The sequence below is a fragment of the Anabrus simplex genome, chromosome 1 (genome assembly GCF_040414725.1).
Source record: "Anabrus simplex isolate iqAnaSimp1 chromosome 1, ASM4041472v1, whole genome shotgun sequence".
NCBI classification, from domain to species: Eukaryota; Metazoa; Arthropoda; class Insecta; order Orthoptera; family Tettigoniidae; genus Anabrus; species Anabrus simplex.
Genome location: NC_090265.1, coordinates 1118048841 through 1118073005, shown reverse-complemented (window position 1 = coordinate 1118073005; position 24165 = coordinate 1118048841). Strand labels below are relative to the sequence as shown.

Below are 24165 nucleotides of genomic sequence, written 5' to 3'. Positions count from 1 at the left end.
ACACTTCCAGAGGTACACTATACGCTTTCACAGCGAATGTCAATCGCACTCTGAAGATTCTGTTTTAAGTCGATAACAAAGACTATGCAAGATATGCTCATTGCGATTCTGGCCTTCGCATCCACCATACAGCAATTTAATGGTATCAGTATTATTTGCAAAATGTAGTGACCTAAAATGGTGCAAAAGTGCGCAATTTCGATTGAGCCTCACCCGGCTTCATCCTCGGACTATGTTTAGAAAGTTGGGTCTCTTGAGGAAAGTCCAACACAGTGAAATGAACAAAAAATGTATTTGCCGACTATAAAAAAGCGTCCTGTATTGGTGTTTTAGGTTGTGGTTGTACCTTCTGTAAATCAAATGAAATTGTTACACAGCTCTCCTCTACTACTCTGCCGTATAACATCATACAACGCATTCACGAGCACTCTGTGTATTCGGAACTCACGCGTAATATGTTTGAGTTTTGGCCTCATCTTCCTTAGCTGCTTTACTTTCATTTTTTAGCCTGGTGCACAGCGTGAACACATCCGATGTTGGTAAAGAAAATTATATTCGGTCATAAATATTCTATAAAATAAGGAAAAATCCCCTTCGCGATGATTTTATACTGATTTCTGATCAAGTTTACGTAGCCTTGAATTGTTTACTTTTGGTGAAAGATACATTCGTTTACTCTTCTCTCTCCTGCAGTGTGATTCACAGCCTCTCAAATTATTTAGGAAGTTTCGAATTGATTGTTTCTTTGCACAAAGAAACTCTGTCACTACCACCTTTCTTTTTCGAAACTGAGCCCTGGATCACCTGTTTAGTTACACTGAGCACCCTTGACTTGGACATTCCCATCCAAAAACAAAAATATCTTTACATATTGAACCCATAACCACGATCAATAGGTTTTAGAAAACATTTCACAGCCACACTTTTCGACTTTAGTTCAAGTCATGGCCGTTTCCTCTGGGAATGATTAGTAGATATCAGGGGCGGTTTCTCCATAAGGTTGCAGGTTTGCGCTACCCCCATTAAATTTTTATGTTTATCATCATTTGGATTACTCAACTACTGTATTTTCAATCAACAAGACAAACCTTTCAAGAGCTTGAAAGAGCAAATATTGACTACAGGGTACTTTACAAGCCGGTACTCTTACATGTTCACTACAGGAGCCGGAAAGTTTGTAGCGGGAAGTCAACCTGAGGTAGGATGAAACCTGGGCTGCTCGAGGGGTGCGCGGGGCTGCTAGAAGTGTGCTTTTGGGCTGCTAGAGGGGTGCGCGGGGAGAGGAAAAGATAGGCGTGGCTTCTTATACATTGCTTAAATGGAGGTTTATCAACCTGGATCCTCCTCCCACGCCTGACTGGATCCCTCGCTGCGCTAAGGAGCTAGCTAGAGCGAAGCATCAAATCGGCCGTGCTCCTACGTAACAAACTACTAGTCGCTAGAGACCGTTGCTGCTCAATGTGAGATTCTGTTATAGACACCGGATGGAAGTTCATCTGCTGGATCACGGCCGGTTGGATCCCTCGCTGCGCTCCGTAAGGAGCTAGCTAGAGCTATTCGTCCTAGCTAGAGCGATGCATCAAGCCAGCCGTGGCTGGATATATAACTAATGGCTCTAAATTTGAAAATAAACACCGCCATTTATTTCAGTATAGCCGTGAGCTTTGTTACGTGCGTACAAGCTAAGTAGCTTATTGATTTCATTGTGTAAACATTCGTGTCAGCATGTGTGTTTTTATCAGTTAGTGGTATTTTCCCAGATCATGAATTCCGTGCAGTTTTTAATGTCTAGGCCGTTTCCGTAACGGACTGCCGCGGAAAAATCCGAGGTGAAACGAACGGGTAGCCCCACGCGACGTTTAATTTCGAAACCAGATACATTACAAAAGAATATTTTTTCAATACCGGAATTAGGCTACCTCAAAGTGTTTCATTCCAATATGGTAAAAGAGTTTTTAAATGTTAATGCGTTGTAGTAATATTCCTGAAAATAGAAATGTAAAATGTTTGTTTTATTTTTAATAATAAAAAGTATTGTTGATGTATCCAGATTTGAAAATTAGCCTGCAATCATATTATATAATTGGTAAAAATTGTGCACCACTGAACTTTTAAACCACCAGCCGCCACTGGTAGATATAAAATGTAGAAGTTCTATATCTTGTGTCAATCCCTTAGCATTATACAGCTTGTTTCTATTTCGCATGGGGTCAGCAACGTCACTTTATTGGAGCAGAACGACTTACCATTGTGTGAAAACGGTCTCTTTTTCCGTTTGAATTGCAATACATCTGGATATGTATCACCACTTCTCGAACTTTTTTCTTCAAGAAAAGATGAAATTGAAGTATTTCTCTCTTCCTTGTCCTATTGTCACTTCCCTAACTGACATATTCATTACCACTCAAAGGGAACACTACCCGCACGTAACACAAAACAAAACAAACTGCTAGGTACCAGTAATATGAAAATGAAACGTTCTAGCAACAGCATGCCTAACTCATGAATGAAGTGCCGCAAAGTTTCAACACAAACCGGAATGTATGTCCATTTTCAGATTCAACTACACTAATGCTCCTACTGACATCTATTGAATTATTTGTGAATCAGAGACCAATAATGTCTGTGACAAAAGTATGCAAATGGACATGTTCACTTACCAGTTTGCTAAAAAATACTGCAAAGAGAATGAACGGGTGGACATGCCGAGCTTCGGTGTAAAACCGTGAATTCTAATAATAATCCACACCTAACTAAATTTCGATCAATCAGGGCATGTTCAGTTTTGAAAAAAAAAAAAAAGATAAAGAAGCATTTCCTTATATACTGTATACCTTCTTTGATTGTAATCTTGTGCTTCGATTGTGTTCAGCAATACATTTACGTACCGTAACTGTAAATGCTCAGGTAAGAAACCTAGCAGGAGCGAAATATCCATACGTATAGGAAACAAGAGAGCACTGCCTTCTCAATATACAGGTCGTAGAAAGCGCGCCAAGCCAATCAGCTGATGAGGCGAGCTAAGCGAATGTTAAAAGTTGTCTTGTGAATGTAATTCATAATGATTGGGAGCATTCTTTAGTTCTGTGAAAGACAGAACTTTATGTATATTGCATGTTTGTTCTTTCTTTAAATTTATCACATCAGGATTTACGTAAACAGTAGTTATTAAGATAAGACCTCATAGTTTCAGTTAGGAAGAAGCCTGCGCGGCTCAGGCGACAGCGCGCCGGCCTCTCACCGCTGGGTTTCGTGATTCATATCCCGGTCACTCCATGTGAGATTTGTGCTGGACAAAGCGGAGGCGGGGCCGGTTTTTCTCCGGGTTCTCCGGTTTCCCTGGCATCTTTCATTCCAGCAACACTCTCCAGTATCAGTCATAAATCATTGCCCCAGAGGAGCGTGCTAGGCTTCGGCAGCCGGTACAATTCCTATCCTCGCCGATAGATTGAGGGTTTCATTCATTCCATTCGTGACCTGGTCAAATGACTGGAAAAAGGCTGTGGATTTTCATTTTCAGTTTAGGTTAGGTATGGTATCTTCACGTAATGAGTATTATAAATTCAAGAGACGTAATACTTCTCGTGGAATTTATTCATATAATTGTTATCGTATAACACGTTTTTGTGGAAATATAATGTGTTGCTAATTTAAACACATTGTGTGAAAGTTCGAAGTTGCCAAAACGTTAAGAACGTATGCGTACCACGGCGAACATACAACTATACAATTAAATATACATTAATGTTTTCGTTTTCTTCGTATGAGGGCAGGATACCTTTATGAAAAAAGTAAATCCCAACAGAAAATGTAGCTGTTACGAAGAGTAATGGTGCATGTTTCACTCATTTTCCCGAGCTGAGTTCTGCTTTTGACTTTCTTGTTACACACATTTACAGCAGGGCGTTTTATTGTTGATATAGAACAAGCATAAAAGTGGACAGTAACAATTAAACGTTCGTATGGTAAAAAGAAAACTAAATGCAATTATAAAACCTACCCTTCTATTAAATGATTTTAGCACTTTTATGCATACTGTTCATTTTAAAATGTTAAAATTAAACTATTCCTGGCAGATAACATTTAGATGTTAGAAGCAATGCAACTTAATAATTCATACTTAAGTAATAATTAAGAAATTATTCTTCGGCAATGCCCTCGAATGTGGAAAGTAACTAACAGATCTTGCTGATCAGTGTATTACTATTTTGGAAAACATGGGATATTCCTAAACAAAAAATGACACAAATGTTTGTGTGGAAGAAAGAGTCTGAAGGATAGCGGCGGAAGTATCAAGGAAAAATACTACTGCATTTATGGCCATCAAGAAGTATGGAGGTAAAGTCTATTATTATTATTATTATTATTATTATTATTATTATTATTATTATTATTATTATTACATGTGTGCTGTCTCCATATTTGTATTAATGCATAATCATTATTTGTTGGATACATTGACGAATAAAACCCTCCCAAACCTACTTTTCCTAAAATTACATAGACCTGACGAGTTATGATGCGATTACAGGTGTTAATAATCTCACCGGCTATATTAATACAACATTTGTGAATATTTCATCATTTTAAGGTACAGACGTACCATGTCCTTGCATTGCACGGGTCGGACGGAGGAAACTGTTCGCCTCTCTGCGTGACGCCATCGGAGCTACAGTACGGCCAGTACATCACGAAGGCAGTGATGGAGAATGCGTGGATAGAGTACACAAAAATAATGACCTGGGTCCAAAATTTTCAGCTGCAGCCCGCGTCAGTGAAGGATAGCATACGATGGTGGTGGTGGTGGTCATTGTTAACAAGTAAACGCTATTGTGTTTCTTATGCAACGTATATATATTGACGTGACTGTGTTATTCTGATGAAACTGGCAACCGATATTTGTAGATTGTCACTCAAAGAGTTTAAACGCAAAAGTAAAACAGTATAAGCTGAAAGTTTCGTTGTCTGTATAGGTTACGAATACTTACTGTACGTATTTGATTTCTTGTATAGTTATACACTATTAATGCCATTACTTATTTCATGTTTTACTTATTCGTTAAATAGTCACATTAAATATAACTCGAGCTCCAGATTCTCTTTAGATAATTTCTGTAGCTCTTGTTATATTACCTACGGCAATATCCACTACAAATCAATCAACCGCCTGTAAAGAAGTTGGAAATTTATCGAAGATCTCCTTTGGTAAATTATTCCAATCTCTAATTATTTTTCCTATAAACGAATATTTGCCTCAATTGCCGGAGACGCTGTTTTTCTTTCCTTTCTTCTAAGTTTTCGTTCCGCACACTGAAGGGGTTCGGCGGGCCACTTGGACACCGTCGGCTGTTCTGAAAATGGTTCACTGTGGTTTCCTATTTTCACTTCCAGCCAAATGGCAGGACAGTTCCTTATTCATAGGCTACAGCCGATTCTTCCACCGTCTTCCCCACTTTCATTCACCTTCATTCATTTCATCTTCGTCAGCTCCTCAACTGAGGTTGGCGTCAGGAAGGGCATCCGGTTTAGTTTATTTTTGTCAGGAAGTGTACGTCGAGCAACCTGTGGCCATGCTCAATCATACACCACTAATGTCAATGACAGCTAGAAAAAACGGAAGGTTGGACATGCTTCCAAGTGCTCAAGCTCATTATACATTCCTCTTACGTCAACGAAATCTGTTGCAGTATTGACTGGCGGAGAGCCACTAAGTTATATCACAGCGAATATCAAGCGACTATTTTTGGCTTGACCAGGATGTAAACATGTGATTTCCTTCACCGAGTTCCAGTTTTTCAAGGAAGTGATGTCGATTCCCCGATTAAGATATTTACATATTCCACCTATGCACAGTGATGTGCGTTTGCTATATTGCTGCACTAGTTATTTATTAAAATGTTTCTGTAACTTTCATATTCAATAATAACTTGTGTAAAGCAGTAAGCATCGGTTTTCTTATTCAAATACGAACGCTGGACAAACTAGAAAGTAAATGTATATGACGACGATATTACTATTATTATTATTATTATTATTATTATTATTATTATTATTATTATTATTATTATTATTATTATTATTATTATTACTCATCGTTAGGGCCACTAAGGACCGCGCGATCTCAACCGTGTGTCCTCTTGCGGGCCCGCCACGCCACCAGGTTTTCTTTATTCTTATTAGAAGGAGAAGGAGAAGAAGAAGCCTCCGTGGCTCAGGCGGCAGCTCGCCTGCCTCTCACCGTTCGGTTCCGTGGTTGAAATCCCGTTCACTCCATGTGAGAGATTTGTGCTCGACAAAGCGGAGGCGGGACAGATTTTTCTCCGAGTACTCCGGTTTTCAGTGCCATGTTATCCGACTCGTTGGCTGAATGGTCAGCGTCCTGGCCTTCGGTTCAGAAGGTCCTGAGTTCGATTCCCGGCCGGGTCGGGGATTTTAACCTTCATTGGTTAATTCCAATGGCCCGGGGGCTGGGTGTTTGTGCTGTCCCCAACATCCATGCAACTCACACACCACACATAACACTATCCTCCACCACAATAACACGCAGTTACCTATACATTGCAGATGCCGCCCACCCTCATGGGAGGGTCTGCCTTACAAGGGCTGCACTCAGCTAAAAATAGCCACACGAAATTATTATTATTAGTGCCATGTTTCATTCCAGCAATACTATCCAATATAATTTCATCTATCAGTCATTAATAATTGCCCCAGAGGTGTGCGACAGGCTTCGGCAACCAGCACAATTCCTATCCTCGCCGCTAGATGGGGGCTTCATTCATTCCTTCCATTCCTGACCCGGTCGAATGACTGAAGACAGGGTGTGGATATTCATTAGAAGAGCAAGAATGTGTTATGGGTATTCATTTCATTCATTCATATCCTAAAGGCAAGGCCTTGTCGCTGCAACCACATCTGTCTCTCCTTTTTCTGAGCATTAAATTAAATAAAATGTAATAAGCAATACCACTTCTTTTCAAGCATTATTTAAAAAGTCCCTGTTCTACAGTCCTATATGAAAATTGTTCACGTTTAGTTTCTAGGTATAACATTACGGTAAACGTGAAGTAGGCCTATTTCAGAATAGTTCGATGCGCAAAAGTAGTCCTGAGCAGAATTAGATTAACCTGTAAGACCGAAACTTAAACCTCAATGTCAGGCAACCGTATTAACTGATGCCGTCAGAACCTCTTCAACTGTTCGGAAGTGAATCCCACGCAGTGGCGCCTTCATCTTAGAAATTAAATGTGTCAAAACCAAACTGAGCCTGAGTGGATCCAGTAACCCCAGAAATACCTGGGAGAAACTATATATTAAAAAAAAAAAAACACGCCTTATAGAAATCTATGTTTGTATTTGTCGTACAGCGTGTTTCCAGCGACGCCTTTGGATTATATGGGTTGAGGAGACCACTTATAAGTGAATTACTTTAAAATTATGGGGGAAAGAGATAATATTACGATATGATGAGTGCAACTAAAAGATGGTGATTCTCAGTACCATTCACTATTTATTACTCGTATCTCAGGTTCAAGAATGTAGGTGGTGGTCATTGCTTTCAGGGGAAGTACAACTAGATAACCAGCCCCAACTAATTTTATCAGACGAAAAAGTTTTCTTACTTATATAAATGATATGAGTAAAGGAGTGGAATCGGAGGTAAGGCTTTTTGCGGATGATGTTATTCTCTATAGAGTGATAAATAAGTTGCAAGATTGTGAGCAACTGCAACGTGACCTCGAAAATGTTGTGAGATGGACAGCAGGCAATGGTATGTTGATAAACGGGGTTAAAAGTCAGGTTGTGAGTTTCACAAATAAGAAAAGTCCTCTCAGTTTTAATTACTGCGTTGATGGGGTGAAAGTTCCTCTTGGGGATCATTGTAAGTATCTAGGTGTTAATATAAGAAAAGATCTTCATTGGGGTAATCACATAAATATGATTGTAAATAAAGGGTACAGATCTCTGCACATGGTTATGAGGGTGTTTAGGGGTTGTAGTAAGGATGTAAAGGAGAGGGCATATAAGTCTCTGGTAAGACCCCAACTAGAGTATGGTTCCAGTGTATGGGACCCTCACCAGGATTACCTGATTCAAGAACTGGAAAAAAATCCAAAGAAAAGCAGCTCGATTTGTTCCGGGTGATTTCCGACAAAAGAGTAGCGTTACAAAAATGTTGCAAAGTTTGGGTTGGGAAGAACTGAGAGAAAGAAGAAGAGCTGCTCGACTAAGTGGTATGTTCCGAGCTGTCAGCGGAGAGATGGCGTGGAATGACATTAGTAGACGAATAAGTTTGAATGGCGTTTATAAAAGTAGGAAAGATCACAATATGAAGATAAAGTTGGAATTCAAGAGGACAAACTGGGGCAAATATTCATTTATAGGAAGGGGGGTGAGGGATTGGAATAACTTACCAAGGGAGACGTTCAATAAATTTCCAATTTCTTTGAAATCATTTAAGAAAAGGCTAGGAAAGCAACAGATAGGGAATCTGCCACCTGGGCGACTGCCCTAAATGCAGATCAGTATTGATTGATTATGTAAATGCATCAATAAATTTAATGGAAGAGGCATACAGGGCGTACCACAAACTACTTTTTATTAGAGACGCTGAGGTGATGGAATTTTGCTCCGAATGGGTTCTCTTACGAGCCAGTAAATCTATCGACACGAGATTGGCGAATTTGACCACCTTCAAATACCACACGATTGAGTCGGGATCGAACCCACCAATTTGGGCTCAGAAGACCAGCACTTTACCGTTTAAGCCACTCAGTTCAGAAAAAAAAACCAGAAAGTAAGAAGACGACGATGAGAAACCGAACAGTCACAAGACATTACATATTTCTCATTTTCCCCTACACCCTCCGCATTTCTTGAAAGTTCAGTGATGTTCAAATATCGCTTTCATTGTACTTTTCTTTAGCCGATACCTTCAATCTTCGAGCGATAGGAATTCTTCCTTTCTGTCCTGCACTTAATATTATAAAAGGCAAATAATCTCATTGTATTCCATCTCAAAACATCGAACATAAATCTTCAATTAGCTTAAGAGAGGAAAAGCACAGGCTTCAAACTCACCTACATAGGTTAATATGTACAAGTTGTACACAGAAAGCAGGGAGGCTATTAAAAGAACCGAAAGCTACAAATTTAAATTAATCCCAAGGTCTCGCAAATACTAAACCTTCGGAGTTGGAAAGAAACGAGAGTGTTCAGACAAGATCTAAAAGAGCAGGCAGAAGTTGTGTGAGAGCAATGCCAGATTCAGTTAAGGACTTCTGGGCGTTATGCATGCTAAAGTAAGCTACTCGAGACTGAACAACGGTCGCCCTAGACATTGCAACAGGAAAAACTCTTAGACTAGAGCATTGCCCGAATCCAAATGCACCATGGTGCAATAAACTGGGCTGTGCTCTCGGAACTGTTCCAGCACAAAATACCAGACTGGTTTGACAGTCTACAACTATAAAGTTAAATCCGTCTGTTGGCGTGAGTCCGTCATCGCTGTGGAACATGGCTGCACATTGACAGTTGTCTGAACAAGGTCGAGAGAAATACATGTCACAAGATAGAACATATATATTGTTTTACCAAAAGATTGTAAACCCTTTGTCTCACTATTTATTTATTTATTTATTTATTTATTTATTTATTTATTTATTTATTTATTTATTTATTTATTTATTTATTTTTCTTTTGCCCATCAATTTCATAGGGGCTGCCTGGTCGAGGCGGTAACAGTGTGCTCGGTTAGCCCGGAAGGACGTGGGTTCGAATCCCCGTCAGGAAGTCGAAAAATTTAAGAAACGAGATTTCCACTTCCGGAGGTGCACATGATCCTGAGGTTCACTCAGCCTAAACCAAAAATGAGTACCAGGTTAATTCCTGGGGGCAAAGACGGTCGGGCGTAGAGCTAACCACTCTACCCCATCAAATGCCGTTACCATTTCCCGTATTTAAGTACTCATTAAGGCCAGCCAAATTACAGCACATTCTATCTTGTAACTTTGAACACATGAGGGGACTGTCAAACCAAATATGCTACTAAACCAATCAAAGAGAGTTACCCCACGACAGATAGGCTCGACCAAAGTAGAGTAAAAGAAAGCTTGTGGTCTTACGTGACTGATCTCGCGATCACCAGCCACGAGCTCTCCAGTTTTACGGAGAATTCAAACACAAGGATGTGATTTTCAGTTTAAATACTCCAAATACTTCGGCCGGGATTCGAACTTGCCGTCTGTGACTCAGTCACTCGCCAGGCTGAAGAGCTAAGACGGTAGAGCGCTGGCTCGGGATTCGATCCTGACTCAGTTCAAATATGCCAGACTCGAGTCGGTAGATTCACTGTCACGTAAAAGAACTCCTGTGGACAAAACTTGGGCAATTCGGTGTCTCTGAAAACCGTAAAAGCAGTTAGTGGGACGTAAAATCGATAATATTATTACTACTCCTCCACTCACCTATCACGCCTCCTACAAACACACATGACGTATTGTACAGTTATTTAGCAGTCATACCATTCTTTATAGTCAAAAGACTACTTTTACTCCGTCTGAAATATTTAAATTGTAATACAGTCCTTTTTTTTACGCGCTTATGGATTGTGTTCGGTACTCTTTCCCTTCAGCGCTTGCATCTCAAGAGGGACTACCACCGGAGCACTTCCCATTGATATCGCGATCCTGAAAATAGCAGCAGCGTAGGCATCCCAACTAGTACAGGAAGAGGGGAAAGGAGAATACACCTGTAGCCGGCGAATCTGCATAAGTGACTTAACCAGTGGCACTTAAGATTTCTGTCATAAAGGAATATGCACACGGCAGCAGAAACAGAAGAAGCATGACAAGGGCATTAATAATATCATGCCGTGCGGTTAGGAGCGCGCAGCTGTGAGCTCGCATCCGAGAGTTAGTGGGTTCGAACCCCACTGTCGGCAGCCCTGAAGATGGTTTTCAGTGGTTTCCCATTTTCACACCAGGCAAATGCTGGGGCTGTACCTTAATTAAGGCAACGGCCGCTTCCTTCCCATTCCTAGGCCTTTCCTGTCCCATCGTCGCCATAAGACCTATCTGTGTCGGTGCAACGTAAAACAAAGAGCAAAAAATTAAAAAAATAATAATAATTTCGTGTGCCTAATTCTAGCCGGGTGCAGCCCCTCTAAGGCAACTCTTCGATGAGGGTGGGCGGCATCTGCCATGTGTAGGTAACAGCGTGTTACTGTGGTGGAGGATAGTGTTATGCAGGGATGTTGGGGACAGCACAAAAACCCAGCCCCCGAGCCAATGGAATTAACCAATGAAGGTTAAAATCCCCGACCCGGCCGGGAATCGAACCCGGGACCCTCTGGACCAAAGGCCAGCACGCTAACCAGTTATCCATGGAGCTGGATATGCCAAGGGAAAACAGATTATTATCTACAATTAGGAAGTCTTTAAAGCCAGGAGTTTAAATTGCTAATGCATTGTGCAGTATTTCAGTTATTGGAGATGAGCTCCCTCTCTCGACGGAACTTCGAAACTGACAGCCTAAATGACACGAAATCAAAATGCCTGCACACAGTAGCTGAGACTATATTGATATTATTATTATTATTATTATTATTATTATTATTATTATTATTATTATTATTTATTGGAGATCATCTACACTGCGAATTGATACAGTAAGTAATATCTCCATAAGAATTCATCATAATGAGCAAATAAAAGAGAAGCTACAATTATGAAGATCGAATTATGGTGTTCGCAGAAATCCAACTGACAAACCAAACTAAACCCCACGGCGGAACAGTTCTGAAGGACCATAGCCTACCAAGCAACCACTGCTCAGCTCGAGGATATGCAAATTACAAAGTGTCGTGTGGTCGGCACGACTAATCCTCTCGGCTGTTATTCTTGGCTTTCTAGACAGGGGCCGCTATCTCACCGTCAGATAGCTCCTCAGCTGTAATCACGTAGGCTAAGTGGACCTCGAACAAGACCTCAGATCCAGGTAAAATTTCTTGACCAGGCTGGGAATCGAACCCGGGGCCTCCAGGTAAGAGGCAGGCACGTTGTCCCTACAACACGGGGCCGGCCCATCTGAATAACACGTCACCCCTACTTATTTTCTCTCTAAACACAAATGCTGAGAAGGTGCTCTTAATTGAGCTCTAACTCAATACTAACCTTCAAAGTACATTACAATATTGGAAAATAGTTAGTAGATTTATTGGGTGATTTTCTTGCACAATTATTCTACATTCACTCCAGACATATGCTGAGATATTACCACATTTCTCAAGACAGCCTTTTTTTTTTAAATCTTAAAAGCTCAAACACCATCCTTATCACTAGACTTTTGTTCTTACTAATGACCTAACGTCGCTCCAATTCAGACAGGTCTCACGGCGACGATAGTATAGGACAGGGTTAGGACTGGAAAGGAAGAGACCATGGCCTTACTCAAGGTACAGCTTCAGCATTTTCCTGATTTGAAAATGGGGAATAACGGATAAACCATCTTTGGGGCTGCCGGTATTGGGGTTCGAAGCTACATCTCCCGAGTGCAAACTAACAGCTACATAGCCCACACCACACAGCCAATTCGAATGGTACTAGCTCATTTCGCAAATCAAGCAAATAAGCAAACTGTATATATTAAGAGCATAGCCAGTTTTACGTTGAATCTGAACCACAGAGACGTAACTTATAATTTCAAAAATCCCACACGCACTGGTCTGGATTCGAACCACTAATGCCTTGATGAGATGCCAGCGTCAATGCCACTCGTCCACCACGCGCCTCACTGCCTCTTTAAGAGACCTGAGATATTTTTGTTCGATCTTACATTAAAGAAACAGTCATCATCCTTACATTTTGCTCGCAGCAATACAAATATTGGTTTCACGTGGCAAACAGTAAAGACACGAAACTGATATCAACTAACTCAAGAAACAGCAACACTAACAACACAAACTTGACCGAAAACTGCCGCATTACCTTAAAATTCAATGCGTAATGGTAGATACTGAAAGTAATAATATACTCTGTAGCTACAATTCAAAAGCAAGCGTAGTTGGTAGATCTTCGTGACTGTCAAGATCGTAATGATAGTCATGGAATATCACGTTAAACGTGAATTTTAATATAAAATATCCACACACGTTGGCCCAGATCAAAGCACAGTCTCCTTGGTGACACGATACATGTTTACTTAAGCTCACATGCTGGTGTGTCGAAGCATTCCACGTCAAATGAGTCACAAGCGTGATTGGTCACCGGTCCACGGTTATACTATGGAAGCGATATGCGATAATCTCTCTGTTTTATGCCTTAAAATAAGGATCAATAGCACTATCTCTCACCCGCCTTACTACACAAGCGTTTAAACTGGCTCCACAGATGAACTAATAAACGGCATCGTTCGGAGATCTATGTAGCGAGAGCGGCTTCCCTGAGTGTGGTTCTTTTTCTTTTAAATCTGTTCAGTACAAAGGCCTCTTTCAAATCCTCGTGAACTTCCATTTCAAAATCCAGTAATGCGAGCAACACAAATTGCTACAAAACCCTCAACAGCACAGAATATCGGATCGTTTATATACTCAGAAGTGCCTAAGTGGACGACCAACGATCACCTAAGTCTCCGATATGAATCCAGACCATTCAATGAGAATACGAACACTAAAAATAGAAAATAGTGAGATATTTAGATCTTCATCCCCCCAAAAATAATTCGAGAATTTTCTAATTAAACCAACGTATTACCTGTCGAGAACCGAGTTCTAGAATAATGAATAGTGATGTATGTTTACCATGCTAAAATTATAAGTGTTTTTGATATGCATGTATTGAACATTTGCTTCCAAAATTACTTGGCATAGTAGGCTGTGCTTTACATTGACTTATGGAATAAAATTCACTCCTTAAGTGGTAGCATTGTCATACCAGTATAGCTGCTTAGATCTCGGAATTTTATCTGTAATAAGCGGCGATCGCCATAGTCTAGAACTTATCAAAGTAGCTTCCCTCCCCATTTGTCCACATTCGAATCATGGTTGTCTCGATTTAAGACATTAGAGAGAGTAGAAAAACATCTGAGTAAAACAAAGTGACTCAAATTCGCACTCTCGACCATCCTAGAAGTGTTTTTTCTTCAATCTCCAGTAGTATGTAACGTACGTCCACGATCTCTTCCTTCCCCCATCTAACGCCAAATATATTAAATACATACACTAGTATAGACAGCACATTGACGCAAGTTACCAGACATACGGGCTCATTAACAACACGTAGCTAATTAATGGGATACCTTTACATAAGTAATCATTCAATATCGAAGTGCTGAGAATACAAACATTCGGGGATCCAAATTTTGTAATTGACAACTTCACACACTTTGACAGGCCTTTGACATAACACTAACTCAATTTATTGGTGAGAGGATTCCGTGTTTACTAAGGAAATATTAAATAGTGTACCTCCGGACACAACAAACATGGAAACAACTCATAAAAATGGCAAAGAATATAAGCTGATAATCACCATATTATTAGTAACATATCTCACCAGCATGTTGTCTACATTTAGCACATTCTCACCCGAACGCACCGCACCGCACTTCTACTCGCGCCCTACGCGAACGCGCGCGTTAAATATACTTTACGAGGACCTTGAAAGTAGCGACGAGCAAAATAGGTCAGTAACGGAGAGTTTTGCCAATAAAAAAAAAAGCTCGGCGTGGGTTTGTAACGCGCATTTAGCGTACCTGTAAGGTCACGATAATTGCTCGACCGATCGACTGCTCTCTCGATCTTAAGGAATGTCAGCCATCTCACTACCCCTAGTCAGCCAGGACCTCTCGTTTAAAGTATCCTTAAGTAAGACTCAAACCGTATTCTATGTTTTTCCATGTACTGTATGTATGTATGTATGTATGTATGTATGTATGTACACAGCGGACCAAAAGCACTGTGCAAAACCTGAATTCCTTTATTTCCAGAAGTATTAAACATTTTAAATGATACATATGGCGTATATATTCGTTCAAAACATTAAAAAGAGCTGTTTGTGTTTACATATATGCAGAATTTTTTGAGAAGTTATAATGCATTAAAGGAGACTGCCTAGCCGAGGCAGTGCAGATGGGCTCGATTCATTCTAAATAAACGTGGTCTCTGTTCTCCGCCAAGAAATCGAGAAAATGTGGATGCTGCTGAAGAGACACATGGGTCTGGGGTTCACCCAACCTTAAGAAATAACATGAGATGCTGTATAGATTTAACTTCAAATGAAAATGTAACGGTGACCTAATTGAGATGACTTTCTACACAGAGAAAAGAAAGGATTGCCAATCACGTCACTGGACTGGCTCGATCGACGGATAATGATGAGTTAGGGGTACATACATATCCGTATATGCGAGGAAACAAAGTAAATCGATAATTACGAATTAATTAATAGTATTTTAAGGATAACTAAACAGAATGACATAAATTATGCTGTTATGGACTTAATAATTAACTTAAACCTACAGGCATATTGGTGTAATTTGCAGTAAATTAAATTATGTATCACTCCACTTCCACTTTCTCTAGACTTAACGAAAGATCTGAAAAAAGAACCTGAAATTCAGAGCCACCCAATTTTATTTTCCATACTATTTTCCATTCACTACGCCTCTATCTTCAAAGAACTAAGATCTAGGTTACACTTGCAATACACATGCAGAGCGTTGCCAGACGTAGGAATAATATTTTCACGGCGGCTTGTTAGAAATCTCTGCTTATAACAACAGAGTCCCTTTCCTTAACACCAAAACATTTCTGGAACTACCGATACACCCGAAACTTTCTTCGATAGTGGTACCGAATATGACGCCTTAAGGAGAAAGGCAACAAGATTATCAGTTCCTTCCTTCGAGTGAGATGAATGAATAATATTCTCTTATATACTGTACTTGTATAATACTCGTTCTTCGCACACGATATGGCATTGCAATTTATTTCATCAAAAAATATAGGAATAAAACATCCTTACTTTCCTTAATTACCAAGCTAGATAGCTGCAGTCGCTTAAGTGCGGCCAGTATCCAGTATTCGGGAGATAGTAGGTTCGAACCCCACTGTCGGCAGCCCTGAAAATGGTTTTCCGTGGTTTCCCATTTTCACACCAGGCAAATGCTGGGGCTGTACCTTAATTAAGGCCACGGCCGCTTCCTTCCCACTCCTAGCCCTTTCCTGTCCCATCGTCGCCATAAGACCTATCTGTGTCGGTGCGACGTAAAACAAGTAGCAAAAAAAAACTTTCCTTAATTAGCTTATAAGAATCACTTGTGCCAAATTTCAGCCCTCTATCTTTGTGGGAAGTGTGTAATTTAGTAACATTGTGTTAACCAAATTTCATCCATCATACATCATCGATACCAAATATAATTTTACTTAATTAGCTTATAAAGAAAACCTGTGCCAAATGTCAGCCCTCTAGCTTCGTGCGAAGTGTGATGATAAACAATACTGTAATTAGAACATTTTACCCAATTTCACCCCTTTAATCACAACACATCGGAATAAAATATATTGTACATCCTTGATTAGCTTATAAGAAACACTTGTTCCGAATTTCCGCCCTCTATCTTTGTTGAAAGTGGGCGATTTAGTGATATTTTTTGGGGGGTAGTTATACCAATACCGCTCAGTTTATCACAAAACATCGGAATAAAACATCTTGCTTATAAGGAACATCTATGTTTTATGGTAGTTGCCCCAATTCCCCTGTATCGCAAAACATCGGAATACAACATTAATTAGCTTATAAGAAACACTTGTGCCAAATTTCAACCCTCTGCCTTCGTGGAAAGGGAACGGTGTAGTGATATTTTGTTTAGGGTAGTTACCCCACTTTCACCCCCTTTATCACAAAAGATCGGATTAAAAGTTTACTTTTCCTAATTATTTCACAAAAAACACCCGTGCCAACGTTTTTCCCCTCTAGCTTCGCGGGAAGCGAGTGATTTAGTGATATCCCGTTTAGGGTAGTTTCCCCAATGTCACCCCTCTATCACAAAAGATCGCAATAAAACATTAATTAGCTTGTAAGTAGAGCCTGGAAGTTAGGCAAAATGCCATCTTTTATCAGTGTGGATAAACCTAAAGTGTCAAACAGAGATAAACATGTTTACGTACGTTTGGGAACGGTAGAACCAATTAGGTAGTATTTTGCCTTTTTTGCCTATTCTAGCTTCCGTTGCTTATTTGAAAGTTTAATGGCTTTGTTCACATTTTTTAAGTTGTTATGGATATTTTCTGCTGTTATTTACACACTAAAATTAATCAATGGAAATAAAACAAAATTCCATCGTACTCTATTAACAATGAGAATACTTTTAACTTGACAGATAAAAAAATAACATTTGTACAAACAATATTTTCGTATTACACAAATCTATACTGAAAATCTCACTTCACAAGCCAAGTGGTCGAAAGGGTTGCCGATCCCGTCCTTGCTACCTAAGCTTAAGTATTGGGGGTGATTATTGTTTTACGAGGAAGTACAACTAGGTAACCATCCTCTATTAACACTAATCAGAAGGAAAATGGAGGAGGTCCGACTCTTATAAAAATGAAGGTATCTGCAAAATATAAGGGTCACGATGGGAGTGAAAATGAGTGTGTTCCAAGACCTCGAAAACCTAACACAGTCAGGGTCGGAAGAAACAAGAGTTGACCAAGGAAGATCGTATAGAAAGAGGAGCCTAACACAAGTAAGTGGAAGCAATACCAAATTCAGCTACGGAAACCGTGATCGCCAACCTCTTTTAGTTGTTGCCTCTTACGACAGGCAGGGGATATTGTAGATGTTATTCTACACCATCCCCCCCCCCACAGGCGGACGTAAGTTTAAGTACTATAACATCATGCACATGCGTACTAAGTAGCTTACATTAAACTATTTTTATTATTTTAGTGCCACCGAGCAAGTGGCCGTGCGGTTAGGGTCGCGCAACTGTGAGCTTGCATTCGGGAGAGAGTGAGTTCGAACCCCACTGTCGGCAGCCCTGAAGATGGTTTTCCATGGTTTCCCATTTTCACACCAGGCAGATGCTGGGGCTGTACCTTATGAAGGCCACGGCCACTACCTTCCCAATCTCCCACCCTTCCGTCGCCGAAAACCGTCGATGTGTTAGTGCGACGTTAAACAAATAGCGAAAAAAAAAACTTAGTGCCCTTTTTCTCATTTTGAAATTCTTATTTTCATTATTTTACTGCCTATTTCCTAAAAATGCAAGTGCATATTTGCCTCCCTATTTTAGCTTAAATACATGCATAAACTTCCGGGGTCTACTTATAAGGAAAACTAGTTCCAAATTTTAGCCCTCTACCTTTGCGGGAAGTGTGCGATTGAGTGATATCGTGTTCAGGCTAGTTACCCCAATTTACCCCTCTTTATCATAAAACATGGGGGTATAACATCTTTGCTTTTCCTACTTACCTTACAAGGAACCCTTGTGCCAAATGTATAGCCCACTAGTTTCGTGGGAAGTGTGAGAATTAGTGATGAGTGAGTGAGTGAGTGAGTGAGTGAGTGAGTGAGTGTGAGTGAGTGAATCAGTCAATCAGTCAGTCAGTCAGTGCTTTCGCTTTGTTTAGAGAGAAGGTATTAATTTAAAGAGAATATAATGCTAATGGCCAACAAGACATAAAATACAGTATATGTCCTTTTAGATTTGAGAGCTTAATTAAGAAAGAGAAATACCCTACCGGGCGAGTGGTCGCAGCTGCCAGCTTGCATTCGGGAGATAGTGGGTTTGAATCCCACTGTCGGAAGCTCTGAAGAGGGTTTTCCGTGGTTTACCACTTTCACATCAGGCAAATGATGAATTGTCGGTGAATTGTGTACGGTACAGTACTTCGTTACCGGATGTACCTTAATTAAGGCCATGACCGCTTCCTTCACGCTCCTAGCCCTTTCCTGTCCCACCAACGCCATAAGACCTAACTGTGTCGATGCGACGTAAAAAACAAGCTGCCGAGGTGATAGGGCATGTGTCATGTCGGTGAATTGTGTACGGTACAGTACTTCGTTACCGGCTATCTGGAACACATTTTCCGCGATATTCCCTGTACTCCAGTAAAATTCTGTAATTGCCCCTTTTCTCAAGTCCCAAGGGATTTATCCCAATGCCGATATTATGAAAAATTAAGTGCCCCAAGTTATAAATGAATAAAGAGATAATATAACATTATTTAAGCGAGTGATACAGGAAAAATGCACAGAGGAGCTGAAGAAAATATCTCAGAAGAGTGTTGCGGACAATAGAGAATCGATGGATAATGTGAACAGCGATAGGGTTAGTGAAGAAGGATTGAGATTTTTGCTCATTTAATTTAGAAGTTTTTTGTAGCATGGCATAATATTAGTTATTTAACTATAATGAAATGGCGTATGGCTTCTAGTGCCGGGAGTATCCGAGGACATGTTCGGCTCGCCTGGTGCAGGTCTTTTGATCTGACTCCCGTAGGCGACCTGCGCGTCGTGATGAGGATGAAATGATGATGAAGACGACACATACACCCAGCCCTCGAGCCGGCGAAATTAACCAATGATGGTTAAAATTCCCGACCCTAGCTCATACATATCATGATCGGGATTGAGGCTAGAACAGAGATAAGATGCAAAGTCGTCCGAGATAGAATGGATTAAATAATGGCCGAGTATCTTACCGTAAAGAATAAACATCGTGGTACATTCGATGTCTGAAGACCGAGAATAACAGGTGTCGGCAGGAATCTCATGGAACAAATATGAGGATTTGCAAGAACTCAAGTACAAAAAAGAAATTATACGAAAAGAGAGATTTTTTAATGACATTTGAGCGTGGAACAATAGAATAAATTCAGATATTTTTGAAAAGTAATAGAAGTGGAAATACTTCGAAATACTGTTCATTCTATTACTACAAGCGTAGTCTGAATGCTATCGAGAAGAAGATACCCAGGACGTCAGCAGGAGTTTCGAAGAAGAATAGTTTCCAATACGATCGCTTCAGAAGCACACATTATGTAAACGAGACGATCGAGGAGAATTTTCAAGTCTAGAAGGTTTTAGGAGTTAAAAATGGGCAAAAGTTATGTAACCAAAAGAGCCCTTGATCTTCAATATTATCCTCCGTGCGAAAAATAGGAAGGCCTAAAACCAGCTGGACTCAACAGACGAAGCGACAACATATTTTAAACACACTTAATATTGAAAGATTGAGCATGGAATAGATGACGTTGCGAGAAAGATGAAAATGAAAACACCTGATGATTTCCTTTTCTAATCACAAAAACAGAGGTAAATAATCTAAATAGTTTTTATGGATGTTAACAATGAGGTCTGAATTGATAAGCAGTTTAGAAAAAGAGGTGGACGACGTCAGACATTAATGGACTATGGAAAGAGCTTACAATGATTTCAGTGAAGGAAAAACAGCATGGTGCGTATAAAGACATAAAGAAAAATTTAGATTCACTGCATCTTAAGATATATACGAAAATTAAGATTGATAAATAGGACTAGTTGTGTCAGTAGTTATGCTGGGGATTTAGAATAATAAGAAGAAGAAGAATATTGTTTTATGTCCCACTGAGTACTTTTATTACGGTTTCCGGAGCAGCCGAGGTGCCGGAATTTTGCCCTACAGGAGTTGTTCTACGTGCAAGTAAATCTACCGACACGAGGCTGACGTAGCCAATTTCAGCACCTTCATATACCACCGGACTAAGCCAGGCTGGGGTCAGAAGGCCAGCACCTCAACCGTCTGAACTACTCTAAAATAACACTCCTAAAAATGCAGACATTAACCATTAGGTAGGTCTTATACAGTACATTTTCTGTGGTGATCTGGACAATTGAAAATTAACCACGATATTTGCTCCCACACACATATGAAACATTCCTAGCTGAAACCATCGCCCTCTACTATGACTGCGCAGTCATAGTAGAGGGCGATGCTGAAACGAATATTGTATAGCTTCTTTCTTTCCAGGTATAAAGGTGACTACTCTATCCCACTTCATGCCGAGGATCCGGATACTGGAAGCCTTTACCTGCTACACCTCCAAGGGCCATAACCTGTACGGAGATTGCTTGGCTTGGCTTTGCTTTGCTTTGCTACTTGTCAGGAAAACAAGTGTAATAGATCAACTATTTTCAAAGTGTATATAAATTTGTTATTTATATTGAACAACAACATTTATCCATTTCGAAACACAAGAATCCGAGAAAATGTTTAAGTTAGGGCCGGGTTATCACTTGGATGTATAGTCCACGCGCTCTTCGTCTAGAGCAGTAGTGAAAATAGACTACCAATCTACCCCCAGTAAACTTCGGCTGGGAGTACTAGTTCAGTGGCTTCCCTAGCCTAGTTAGGGACACTCACGGGGCCATCAACGACCAGTTTAGGTAAGGAACTTAGCTTTTACGTATAAAAACTACCTACAATCGTTTAGAGAGGTTTTATGTAGAGATGTTTGAAAACGAATGCGTCAAACACTTTCACCTTTGTAACGTACAATATTTCATTTCATGCTGTGTCCATTTTTATTTTATTTTGTTAATAATATTAACCCTGGGAATGCTTTCCGGAATGGTGGGTCACCTCACTCGTTTATATTTCTCTTTGCAGTCCGGCCGTCCGTGCTTATTGACTTTCTTATATTGCCTGAAATACGTTTCTGAATTTGTTTTAACTTCAAAATATTTACAATACTTGTGCATTACCTCTGATTACTGATGCATATATCAACAAAAAATATAATTCCACTCAAGCTATCAAAAATGCCAAGGAACCTTTCGAGGTGACACACTGAACCCATAATTCTACGATGATATATAATTGCAGATATTTATTTCAGCTACACATAACTTTTTTGAGAGTAGCCATGTTTTATTTCGAGAGTCTCGCTACCTCCGTGGGAATAGAACTCACCGTGGCGAGCGAGCCACCCTCTCGTGAAATGCCGGGACACTTCGGTTGATATCGAGTAGTGACTAATTTAGCAATTTAGGAAAACCCTTCACAACGAGAGATTTTGGCGACATGGTTAATCCAGGAATAAAGGATCGAAATTATTAATAAACATTACACGAAGACAATCCACAGGGTGAATATAAATGCAATTAAGCCTGGGGAAAAGTTGGCGTCCGTGCTGGCGGATTTGCGACACGTGCTGAGGTCATATTTGAAGACAGCCCGCGAAGTTACATGTCAGAAATAAATTTATTACGCCCGTTGCAAGTATAAGAAAAATATAAAAATAACACCATAGTGAATTATAATTGTCTGAATTTGTGGAATAAATTTCAGGAAGATTGGTCCAGCGGATAAATTAGAAGATTGCACCACCGAGCTTCATAATCAGGGTAGCGTCCTCGTAGAGGGTATAAAAGGAAACCCCTCCACCGACATTTACACATTCTATCTGAAGGTCTGGGCGGTGAAACCCACGTCGCTCGTCTACAATGTGATAGTACATATATCACACCCTCGCACTGTATGTAGAAGTTAGAGATATTATTGTCAGTATTCGATTTATTATTATTATTGTTATTATCAGTATTTCATTTGTATATTTTATCATTAATCTTTGTAAGCTGGAAGGTAACCATATATGTAGTATGAGTAATTTGTTTTGCATGAGTGGGAAAACATTGCTATCTTGGACTCTGGTAATTCGTAGGACTCATGCGGGCATCCCAGTGTCTGATGAGATGTGTTTGATGATGTTGTTGTACTAGGAAAGGTCTATGAGTCATGTGATATACCCCAGCGTTTGTTTATATCTTGGGAGCATGAAGAAGTTGAGGGCAACCCTGAACAGAGGATCACTCATGAATGGCTGGCAAGGACCAATCCAGACGTATCATCTGAGAGGAAGGGAGAAGCGGATGTTTATATAAACTTCGACATCACTACGGAAAGGACCACAACTGACACTCGGTACGGACAAGAAGGAGTACTGACACACTGTACGAGAAGGAAGTTGTGCTGATATACGGTATTCGAGTGACACGGCTACAATGGACTGGACTTCAAACGTTCGTGGAACGTAGTCTTGTTATGTTCGTGGCTGATCAACAAATTGCGGAGGGCGTACGCATTAAGTGTTGTAGTACTTGTGGATGTCTGGCATTATATGTTGGTGAAAGCTATCTCAGACTTTCCATAATTTATGTTGAGGATCGACAGGCGTGTGTTGCTCAAATGTATATATCCTTACAACAAGTGTTAAAATATGTGAACACAGTATTACAAGGTACAGTATCTGTGTGATGTGATGTGTGTTGATGAGGTGCTCATGCACGGATTTTGTTAAGAATATAGTTAGCTATTTTAGAGTCAGTGGAGTTATTATGAACCTAGGTGCAGTTCCTACGTATTTAGTCGTTTTCAGGAGGTTAGGTAAGGCCTGCAGCAGATGTACCAGAACGCAGCATTATGTACACGCCCTGGGATATAAAGTTTATCATGCTCTATCAAAATTCGAGAGATCCATTCTGGTGAACTCTGGCGCCCATACTACGGACATTTCGATTAACTATTTTGTATTAATTTAATTTATTTCAAGTATTTTATGAAGCTTTTGAGTAATGTTATTTATTTACATATTTTTATTTATGATATATTTCATGATATTCACGGAATTATTTATTGGTAGTCATCAAAAAGGTACAACAAGAAAGCGCGGGATTTGTGTCTTAAAAATAACTTATGTTATATATTCATGTGGATGGTTTAAGTAGAGTATTTAATTGAAGGTGACAGAAATTTTCCCGAGCTTCCGCCGACGAAAAACCGTGAAGGCATAGATATCTACTTAAAATACGCAGCTGATTTCCTTTCATTACATTGTGTGTTTGAAATTGTCAAAGGAGGTTTGGAGGCTAGTCAGAGACAGGTCTGATTTTGTTATCTTTTGAAACACCTGGCCGCAGAGAGGGAAGTTCGTATCATGCTAAAAAGCGAGGAAAGTGCGCCATTTGTGTTGTTAATCAATAGCGAGTGTAAAATCTGTGTATTTTTAAGTAATCTGTAAGAAGATGGTGTATTCTGCAACCATGAGTGGCTGAATCTGAGGTCAGCTGGCTAAAATGTAGCCAGAATATCCAAGATGACTACTTTGCAGGTCTGTCTATATTT

At 40.0% G+C, this 24165-nt stretch overlaps 1 protein-coding gene across 2 annotated transcripts in view; it reads right to left on the bottom strand.

Annotated features, from left to right (window-relative positions):
* The window catches only part of Obsc (Obscurin), a 980481-nt gene extending 965895 nt beyond the window's left edge, over window positions 1-14586 (bottom strand). Inside the window, exon 1 of one of the 2 annotated variants that reach the window (XM_068225413.1) lies at window positions 14529-14586. The gene's annotated coding sequence lies outside the window, so the exon portion shown is untranslated. The remainder of the gene's footprint in view (window positions 1-14528) is intronic. The other variant, XM_068225414.1, reaches the window with a different exon arrangement.
* Between the last annotated feature and the right edge of the window lie 9579 nt (window positions 14587-24165).